This window comes from Orycteropus afer, unplaced genomic scaffold (assembly GCF_000298275.1).
Source record: "Orycteropus afer afer isolate SDZICR_OR568_19922 unplaced genomic scaffold, OryAfe1.0 scaffold00034, whole genome shotgun sequence".
In the NCBI taxonomy this organism is placed as follows: Eukaryota; Metazoa; Chordata; class Mammalia; order Tubulidentata; family Orycteropodidae; genus Orycteropus; species Orycteropus afer.
In genome coordinates, this window is record NW_006921621.1 from 11,272,667 (window position 1) to 11,283,684 (window position 11,018).

An 11,018-nucleotide genomic window follows, 5' to 3' on the forward strand; every position below is an offset into this window, starting at 1 on the left:
GTGAAAGCCCCTGGACCTTGGGCTTCAGCTCTGCCTCTTGCTTCCGGCCCACTGGACCTGGAGGTTTCTCTTCACTCAGGCGGCTACTGGCTGCTGAGGCTAACAAGCCCAAGGTCGACAAGTAAAATGGCACTGTCCCAAGATTATCACACAACACAGCAGACCACTGGTTCAAGTCCAGGAACAATCCTAAAATTGGCAAACAACATGGCAGGCTGCTGAATGAAGGCTCAGCTACACAGAGTCCAAGCATGCTAAAAAGCTCAGAGACCTTTCTCAATGCTTCTCCTGATATACTAGATGCAGACCATATCCACAAGGCAGCTACTCAGCTGCTCCAGTAGATTCCACCATGGAGTTGACTACCAGTCTCATCATGGGGAATAATTATACCCAGCTGCCAAGCCACTCAAAACCAGGCCTAGCCAAGTTGACATACAACTTAACTACTACACATCTCAAGATCATTAATTTTTATCACATCCACAATATTCATTTTACTATGTCAGGTAAAATATTCACAGATTCTGGGGGATTAAGATATAGATGTGTTTGAAGGGTCATTATTCAGCCTACCAGCGATGAGATTTTGTCTGGCTCAAATAACAGCATCAACATAAGCACCAAGATAAGAAAGGAAGTGTGTTAGTACTTAAGAAAATCCCATTTTTCTGGAAAATAATTGGGAGCTCTGGTGGCATAGTGCCTAAGGCATTTGACTGCTAACTAGAAGGCTGGCGATTCAAACCCACCAGCCACTCCTCAGAAGGAAGGTTGGGCAATCTACTTCCTTGGAAACCCAAGGAGAGGTTGCTATGAGTCAGATCCCACTCGATGGCAGTGAATTTCGTTTTGGGAAGAAAGGAAAATTGTTGCCAGTCACCTGTAAGAAACATTGTCATTTCAAAGATGTTAAAATGTGAAGGAAAGTATATTTTAGAATCAGTGAAATAAGATAATATCTCTGTAAATTAAAAAAAAAAATTCTCAGAAGGTAGCTCCTTTCTGGACTTAAATTAGTTTAACACCTTTAAATTACATCTTTTTTATTATTATTATCTGATATTTCTAATCATTTGATTATCCTATAGTTTTTCTTCTAAATATATCCGTATCTCTATTAAACTATGAAACTACAAAAATAAAAGTATGTAAATTTTATAACTTCCTAACAGTGTGATTTAAGGAATTACTTTTATCTGTAATTCTTCCTAGGATCCTGCTTGAAATCTCCAGAATTGGTTTAACTCCTTAGGATATTTTAAAAGCTGTACATTTTAATTGAGTTGATCCCAGATACAGTAACATATTAGTTAAGTAACACATTTGTATGTATGAGTTTACTGTTTCCCAAACTTTACAATTATAGAATCACCTATGGCCTGTGTTAAAAATGCCCCAAGTTCCTCCCATGATGATTTCGATCCAGTAAGTCATATATGGTGTCTGAGACAGTGGTGTCACGAGGGTTGGTGTTGGTCACCCAGTACAGCAACTCATGGTCCACATGGACTTCCTCCCGTACTAGAACACACAGAATTCTTTATTATCTATTTTAGTCACAGAATAATACATGATAAATATAATTGTAAATTGCTTAAATATAATATTTCTTTGATTCTATAAATACTAACAACAAAATTGTTTTGTAAAATACTTCTACATTGAAGTTCCACATTATAAGAGTTATAACATTAGTAACTGAGCAGAAACCTTTTAAAAAAAAAAAATTCTCCTTTTAATTAAGGAACTCTTGTGGTGTAGTGGTTAAGGCATTTGGCTGCTAACCCATAAGTCAGAGGTTTGAACCCACCAGCTGTTCTATGGGAGAAAAATGAGGCAGTCTGCTTCTGTAAGATTTACAGTCTTGGAAAGCCTTTGGGGCAGTTCTACTCTGCCCTATAGGGTCACTTTGAGTCAGAATTAACTTAATGGCAGTGGGTTTTTTTGTTGTTATTTGCATTTTTCCTTTAATTATGACTTCATTCTAAAAAAAATATTGATACAAGTTCACAAATACTAATTACCACAAGATTTGTAGCTAAAACACCAGAACATTTGACAAAATTAGTGACTACCAAAACATCAGCAGCATCAAAAACAACTTGCTTGTGGTGTATGCAGGTGAAACTACGTGATTTGAAACATCATTGTAATAGGTAATAATGCTCTGACCAGAGCATGTTAGAAGTTTAAAAAATAAATTAACATAGAGTTTTATCCTTGTATATATATCGATACGTGTAAGCTGGGCTTATGAAAAATGTTTTTATTGTTTTAACTAACTCAAACCAAACCAAACTCACTGCTGTGGAGTCGGATCCAACTCATAGCAACTCCTCCTTGCGTTTCTGAGATGGTATCGCTACGGAAGGAGATTGCCCAACCTTCCTTCCAAGGAGTGGCTAGTGGGTTTAAACCTCCAGCCTTCTGGTTAGCAGCCAAATGCCCTAGGCACTATGCCACTAGAGCTTCTTATAACTAACTACAAGGCTATTTTTATAAAAATAATAAATATTTTGCTGAAACACTGCATAATACTATTATAGACAGTCATTTTGGTATCATCTAATGAGGTCCATACCCCATGCACTTCTCTAGTGATGCCACAGGTCTGAGAACTGCTATTTTTCGCAAGCACTAAGTGTCTCTTCTCGGAAGGAAGGTTGGGCAATCTACTTCTGTAGTGATACTGTCTCAGAAACCCAAGGAGGGATCTCTATGAGTCGGCTCCAACTCAATGGCATTGCACTGTGTTTGTTGTTGGTCTTTTATGATGAGGCATGTTCAGGAAGTATCAGATTAAGTGGTAATCAGTAGTAGCCTGTTATCTTTCTGTGGTGCACAGTGGAGTACAGCCTCCTGCAGAACAGAACAGCATGGGGTCAGCTGGATGAAGAGCAGCTATTGTAGGAAATACAAGGCTCTCTGCGCCAAGTAGCAAGGAGCTTCATATTGGCAAAGGGCTATTTCAAGTTATGAAATGCTTAAGAAAAGGAGCTCTGGTGGTGCAATGGTTAAACGTTCTACTGTGAACCCAAAAGTTAGTGGTTCGAACCCACCAGCTGCTTCATGAGAGTAGGATGTAGCAGTTGGCCTCTGTAAAGATGATAGCCTCGGAAACCCTGTAGGGAAGTTCTCCTCTGTCCTACAGGGTCACTGAGAGTTGGAAGTGACTCAACAGCAACTTTGTTGTTGCTGTTGTTAAATGCATATGATGGGGAAGGAAGTCTAGGATAATCATTTAAGTTTGAAATTGTTTAGTGTTTTACAGCCTATGAAGTATTTATATAAGCATCTTTTTTGATTTTCACAATTGATTGGCCTATGAAATAAGGGTGCCCTATATACACATTATGCCTAAATCCCCACACTGCACTATACTTATTCAATCTGTATGCTGAGCAAATAATCCCAGAAGCTGGACTACATGAGGAAGAATGCAAAATCAGGATTATGTTGTTGTTGTTATGTGCTGTCGAGTTGGACCCAACTCATAGCGACCCCTCCTTGGGTTTCTGAGGCTGTATCACTATGGAAGTATATTGCCTAACCTTCCTTCCGAGGTGTGGCTGATCAGGATTATAGGAAGACTCAATAACAACTTGTAATATGCAGAGGACACAACCTTGCTTGCTGAAAGCAAAGAGAAGTTTGAAGCATTTACTGATGAAGATCAAGACTACAGCCTTCAGTATACCTCAACATAAAAAAAAAAAAAAAAAAGCCTCACAACTGGACCAATAAGCAACATCATGATAAACACAGAAAAGATTGAAATTGTGAAGGATTTCATTTGACTTGGATCCACAATCAATGCCCATGGAGGCAGAAAAAATATCAAATGATGACATACCGCATTAGGCAAATATGGTACAAAAGACCTCTTTAAAGTGTTAAAAAGCAAAGATGTCATTGAGGTCTAAGGTGTACCTGACCCATGCCATGATATTTTCTGTTGCCTCATATACATGAGAAAGCTGGAGAATAAGTAAGTAAGACTGAAGAAGTATTGATGCCTTTGAATTATGGTATTGGCAAAGGATATTGAATATACAATGGACTGCCAGAAGAATGAACAAATCCATCTTGGAAGAAGTGCAGCCAGAACACTCCTTAGAAGCGAAGATGGTGAGACTTCGTCTCATGTACTTTGCCCGTATTATCAGGAGGGACAAGTCCCTGGAGAAAGATATCATGCTGGGTCAAGCAAAGGGTTGGTGAAAGAGAGGAAGTTCCTCAACAAGATGGATTAACACAGTGGCTACAACCACAAACACAGCAATGATTGTGAGGATGACGCAGGACTGGGCAGTATTTCATTACTGTACCTAGGGTTGCTATGAGTGTGAACTGACTTGATGGCATCTAACGACATGCCTGAATCAGAGAGGTTAAGGTGCTTGCTCAAGTCCTATGGAAAGTGTCAGAATTGAGCCCCAATCCCTGATCTGACCCAGGTATGGAATCAGTAGGTGTCAATGAAGAGAACCCTTCTCTCCTGATGCCCATCTGGCTGTGGCCTCCACTACATACCTGAGACATTGGCTGTCAATTTCATCTGCTCTTTAAGCATCATGTACCTGGTGACTGGACAAATAGATCATGCATAACCATATGCCCCAAATGCCAGAAAATATAAATTCCCCTAAATTAGGCATTACATCAATCTTCTCAGAACTCAACTTTCCCCTCGCTATTATTCAAACTTGGAAACATTTGCCTAGTCATAGAGATAATAACTGCTAACACTCACATGTGTCAGATACTGTGCTTACTTGGTTTATGTCATTTCTCTACACAATAACTGTAAGAGGTTGGTTCTATAAGAAATCTCTATTTGCAGATAAGAAAATGGAGGCTCAAATAGCTTGAGACACTGGGTTATGATGACTTGGTTAACAAGAAGCAGAGCCAGTATTCAAATACAGGTGTGGCAGATTCTAGGGACTGAGGTACATGGTCTCTACCATCCATTCCAGCTCTGACAGTCTGTGGATCTAGTTGCCCCAATTTTACCAAAATACAGGTATACCCCTGAAGCTTCAAACTAGAATGAAGTGATCAAAGTACAAACTGATAATCAACAAAATACATCTAGTTTCAAATTGTCTTCACAGCTACTGCCAATGGAACTCAAGGGTCTTAGTAATGGCTATACTCTGAAAAGCCAAGTGGAGTCAGTACTCAGTGCTCTTGGATGCTAAGGCACACATTCTAACAAAACAATACAAGTATATTATGGAGGAGGATGGAAAAAATCATGGCTTTTAAAATAATAATATCCATGATTTCCAGTAATTTCACATTTGCTTTGAGCTACTTTGGATTGTTTCAGGCAAATTTCCATTGCCAAAGACAACTGTGTCCTTTTCTCTGCCATGAGGAAATTGGCCAGGCCCTGCCGAATTTCTGATCTGTCATGAGTGCAACCTGTCTTACTTAACCTAAGGCATCTGGGTCGGTTATGTAACCAGTTTTGTTTGATACACGTAAATATCCTTGCTCCCGCCACAGGAACCTTGGACACTGCAATTTTTTTTATATTCATTAAAAATAAAAGATACACTTTCTATATTGGCATAACTTTTCAGAGATATACAGAAAGTTGCTTTTGTTGAAGTCGTTTTCCTATAAGGAGACAAAATTGGTTCAGTAGTAATTTACTCATGTTAGAGCTTATGAGAGATAAACACATACAAAAAAAATGTAAGGTTTTAATAAATGGAACTCTTTATAGTGAAACTTAAAAGTTGTAAGAAGAAAAATCAGTCCTGGGAATATTTGAGGGCTAGAGAGAAGCACGGAGGTGGCCACGTAGGCCAGGTCTGATGGATTTCTGCAGACCCAGAAACAGATTCAGAAGCAGGTAACTTGGTATCCAGGGGTGGATAACCCAATAAGCAAGGTAAGCATGGACTCATTTGTGCTTACTAATCTGTAGTCAACAATTTCTCATGAATTTTATCACATCTTTGATGTAGAACCTCCCAGAGATTCATGAAAGATAGTCACCTACTCAAAGAGGTGGCTGGTCTACTTGTCAGCACGATTCACCTTCATGTAGATGCGACTTGCCTGCTGGTTCGTTTCCCACATCTCCTGGCCACTCTCACACAACTGGCTGCTGACATTACCCACCTGTCTGCTCACAGGACCTCCCTGCTTGCTAAAGGAACCCACTCATTTGCCTAAATAACCAATGTTTTTTGCTAAAGAAACCCCTTGCTTCCTGATGTCACAATCTGATTCCTGACCTCAATTCCTTGCAAAACTACGCCCCCAACACAAACACACTTGTTTCTTATGTCCTCCAACAATACCTCTTTGGCTCAGGTCACCTCTTCTTCTCCCCTGGATCCTGTGACACCCACGTCCTGCATTCCCCTGCTTCCCTTCCTGCCACTTCTGTCTACTCTTCAGACAGCAGCCAGATGGTTGCTGTGGCTACCAGCTTAAACATCACAGATGGCTACTCATCACATTCAGAAAGAAAGGCAGGCTCCCTACTGCATGATGTCTAATGATGTCTAACTCTAATGATGTCTCACATCATTTGGCCCAAGTAGTTCTGAGACCTCAGTCCCCTCCAATTCACTGCCTCACACACATCTTTCTTGACAAACTGGCCTCCTTTTATTTCTAGAGGAAAAATGAAACAAACTCATTCTTGCCTCCTAACAAAGCTTTGGCCCATTCCCACTATCACAGTCATGTGCTGCACAAAGCATTGCATGTCTCACTTCCCATATTCATTAAATCTCTACTTCAATATCAATGGTGGTTAAAGCATCTGGCTGCTTACCAAAAGGTCAGTGGTTCAAACCCACAGCTGCTCCATGGGAGAAAGATGAGGCAATCTGCTTCCATAAAGATTTACAGCCTTGGAAACCCTATGGGGCAATTCTATTCTGTCCTATAGGGTCACTATGAGTCAGAATGAACTCAATGGCAGTGGGTTTGGTTTTATTTATTTATTTTTCAATATCAATTCCCTTAATGTAGCTTACACAATTGTTAATAATATATAATATTTTGAAAACTCCAATAATTTTAAAAACTTATAGGAATAAAATTTATGCTAACTACTGTTCTTTTGGGGAAGAGCTACTTTTAAGGCACCATAGTTAAATGGTAGTTTATTTTATTTTCCAAAGGCCTACAGGAAAAGAGATAGCCTGTAATATTTTTCAGAAGTCCATTTAGTTGTTTAAAGATCTTAAGTATGACTTCTGCCAAAAAAAGTTGTGTGGTTATAGGCAAATGAATTCATCTCTTCATGTCTCTATTACTTCCTTGTAAAGTAGAAGAATTTGTTTCCCATCCTCAAAAAGCTGCATGATACTCACATGAACCATGTTCATAGGAGAGAATACTTTGAAAAAGTTTTGAATTCATCAAAAGTCTCTTGTTTATTTTTTTTCCAACACATCTGGATATCCTGTGCTATGTATTTGTTTCTGTTTCTGCATATTATGAACTTTTTATTTCTGAATATCACAAACTTCAATCAGAATTATTTTTTAAAATGTTATTCTGCATGCATTTAACAAATCTGATAAAAGGACAAGTATCCAGTTTATGTGCATTATGACTATGAACTTTTAAATGAACAACCAATTAATACATATTTAAAATGATTAAGTACAGGTAACAATGAAAACATCAATGCATTCATTGATCCGATGACATTCTAGCACTATGCACATGTTTATATAATACTACTAATAATTATCCTAAAGCAGAGGCAAATGTAGACCATTCCTGAAAAAGCAAGTGAAGGGTTTAGATACCATTGTCATCATCATCATCATCATCATCATCATCACTACTGAGGACAAAATTGCTGCCTGTGGTCAGGGGCCCTTCTTCCTGAAGATTTCCAAAATAACCCAGAATTCCCCTCTTGTCAGATCCAAACACTTGTCACTGGAATTCTCATCAAACAACTTGTCAAGATCATCATTGTCAAACGACTTCTCAACTGTATCTTTTTTAAGCTTCCTTTTCATCTGAATCTTGAAACAGCTTCTCCCCTGCCTCATCCTCCTCCTTTCCATCAGCATCTTCAAGCTCCCTTTCTTCTGCATTTTCTTTCCCCTTTTTCATCTAACTCATCATCAAATACTTTTTCATATGTGTCTTCCACTTCTTCCTTTTCATCTGAATCTTTCATCAAACTCTCTCTCAGAACCCTTCTGATCAAACACTTTTTCAGAGCCATCATCTTCAAATTGACTTTTCAGTCTTCTTTTTTTCAAGAATATTTTCAAAGTCTTTTTTGGAGTCATCCTTATCAATTTCTTTTCCAAGACCATTTTCTTCCAATTCTTTTTGGGGGCCATCCTCAATTTCAAAGCACTTTCCACAGCCGTCTTCTTCAGACTCTTTTTAAAGGCCATTCTCTTCATAATCTTTTTTCAAGTTTCTTCGTCTGAGGTTCTCTTTTGGAGCCATTCTCTTCAGAGTCTTTTCCAAGACTGACTTCCTCAGACGCCCTTTCACAGAAGCCTTCTGGAGGCTCTTCATTAAGGCTGCCTTCTTTAGCATCGTTTTCAGAAGCCTCTTCTTCTAATTCTCCCCCGTCTTGTGGTTTTGCAAGCTTCTTTTCATCTAGTGGTGCTTCAGCTGGGGCTTCTGAAGCATTCATTCGAGATGTGCCAAGATGCTCTGAAATATGCCTCACCCTGGAGGGCCCTGCTCTTTCCAAAACACTGGTGAGATGTGCACGCTGAATGCCTCTGCTGGCCTCCGGCTCATTGAGGAAAGCCTCCCATCCTTTTAGCCTTTCCTCTCTTTCTCTCGTGGTCTCTTCCACCTGATAATCTGTAGTCCCATCCCATGCTTCAGCAGTGATTTGACGGCCGCCAAACCACCTTCCATCAAGGGTTTGAATACAATTATCAGCTTCCTCTGGATCCCTGAAAGACACAGATGCCACACCATCTGGATGTCTGTCAAAGAGAATGAGCTTCTTAATTTGGCCAAACTTTGAACACTCTACTCGAAGGTCTTCCCTGATTTCATTTAACACCAACGGATCATCCTCAAAATCCACAGGATGAAACATATTTTTGATGATGACAACTCGCTCATGGCGCATTCGGAATGGTCCAGCTTTCCTCTCAGGTCTCCAGTCCAATTGCTTTTGTTGCATAGACAGCTTCTTCTTATAGTCTTTGCACTTCTTCTTCTTCTTTGAGGCATCATACTCCCCCTTCAGTTGAAACTTTGCCACCTCGACATGTAATTTGTAGCCTCTAATTTCATCTTCATCCAAAAGTTTTAATGCCAGCTTCACAGATTCTCTCTTCAAATAACAGCAAAGCCCATCTCCTTTAAGATTTCCTTGGTTATCTTTGTAAAGCTTAACTTTAAATTCTTCTGTTTGAGGATCTCTCATAATAATGCCAAATTTGGACATGAGCTGTATAAATTCATCCACTGTAATGTCTGGAGGCAAACCAGACACATACACATTTGTATTTCTGTCATCTTCAACTTGAAACCATCCTGATTCGGCCTTTCTTTTTTCTCCCTTCTTTTTGGGCTCAGTGGGCTCAGAAGTTTTTCTCTGCGAAGTTTCCCCTCCATCACCAGCACTGACATCTTGTATGTCTGCAGCAGAGCTGGAGGCACCATCATCAGAGAAGCCATAATTGGCCTGGTATGTAGCAATGAAATCTTCAGTGATCTTGGGGAACCATGCCTTCTTGTCCAGATCCCACTCGTAGGGGGTGTCGGCGGCCTGCTGCCCCAAAGAATAGGCTTCTCCGCCGGGATCTTCCTGGGGATTGCGATTTTTGGGGCTTCCGTACAATTCCTGCATCCGCAACTGCTCTCTAAATTCGTCGTTGTCACTCATTTTCCTACCTAGCCCCGGAGCAAGGTCCTGGTGATCAAAGAGGCCGAGATTCCGCTGGAGTGGAGACAGCAGGTCCCCGCGGCCAACTCGCCCCTAGCCTGCCTCTCGCGCCGCCCCAGCAGCCCTGGGACGCGGATCCGCCCGCCACCGGTGCGCGACACTGCCGTTGGCTGCCACCGCCCACCTAGCTCGCTTCGTTGGCCTCCGCCGGCCTCCGTCCAGGGTGCCGCGGGAGCGCGCGCGCGCCGCCGCTGCCGCCGTGCAGTCCCTGGGACTGCTGCACCTGCAGCAGTGGCAGGAATTGACTTCCAAACGTAACCCTGCTGGGGCTGCCGCGGTCGTCATCTTCCGCACGTTTCGTGCTGTATTTGAGTATGTGTTTCTACAAAAAAAAAAAAAAACTAAACCAAACTCACTGCCATCGAGTCTGATCCGACTCATAGAGACCTCTCCTTGGATTTCCGAAGCGGTATCGCTATGGAAGTAGATTGCCCAACCTACGGGTCTCTACAAGAAGAATTAATTCTTATTAATGTTAATACTTGGGAGCTCTGGTAGCATAGTGGCTAAGGCACTTGACTGCTCACCAGAAGGCTGGCGGTTCAAACCCACCAGCCACTCCTCGGAAGGAAGGTTGGGCAATCCTACTTCCGTAGTGATACTGCCTCGGAAACCCAAAGAGGGGTCGCTATGAGTCGGGGCCGACTCGATGGCAAATAACAACAAGAACAACAATGTTAATACTTACCCTTTGCATGACATTCTTTGTTGGATTTTGTCCCAACTATTTCTTTCTCCTCTAAATTGTACTTTTAGTGTATGTTATGCCTCATTAAGGAGCCTTGGTGGTGCAGCGATTAAGCGCTTGGCTGCTAACCAAAAGTCTATTGTTGGAACCCACCATCCACTTTGGGAGAAAGATATGGCAGTTTGCTTCTTTGTAAAGGACTTACAACCTTGGAAACCTTATGGGACAGTTCTCTCTGTTCTGACAGTTCTACTCTATCCTGTTGTGTTGCTTAGAGTCGAAATTCACTCAAGGGCAGTAGGTTTGGTTTGGGTATTCCGCCTCAGAAGCCATTCTGAAACTGTCATATTATATCATGCTCCTTTAAATGGCTTTTTGAGACCCCTTTGTACATGCTGCTGGGGT

The 11,018-nt window shown here is 41.0% G+C and overlaps 1 pseudogene; it reads right to left on the reverse strand.

The window, feature by feature from the left end:
* Window positions 1–7,785: 7,785 nt before the first annotated feature.
* On the reverse strand, window positions 7,786–9,865 carry LOC103193172 (annotated as a pseudogene).
* Between the last annotated feature and the right edge of the window lie 1,153 nt (window positions 9,866–11,018).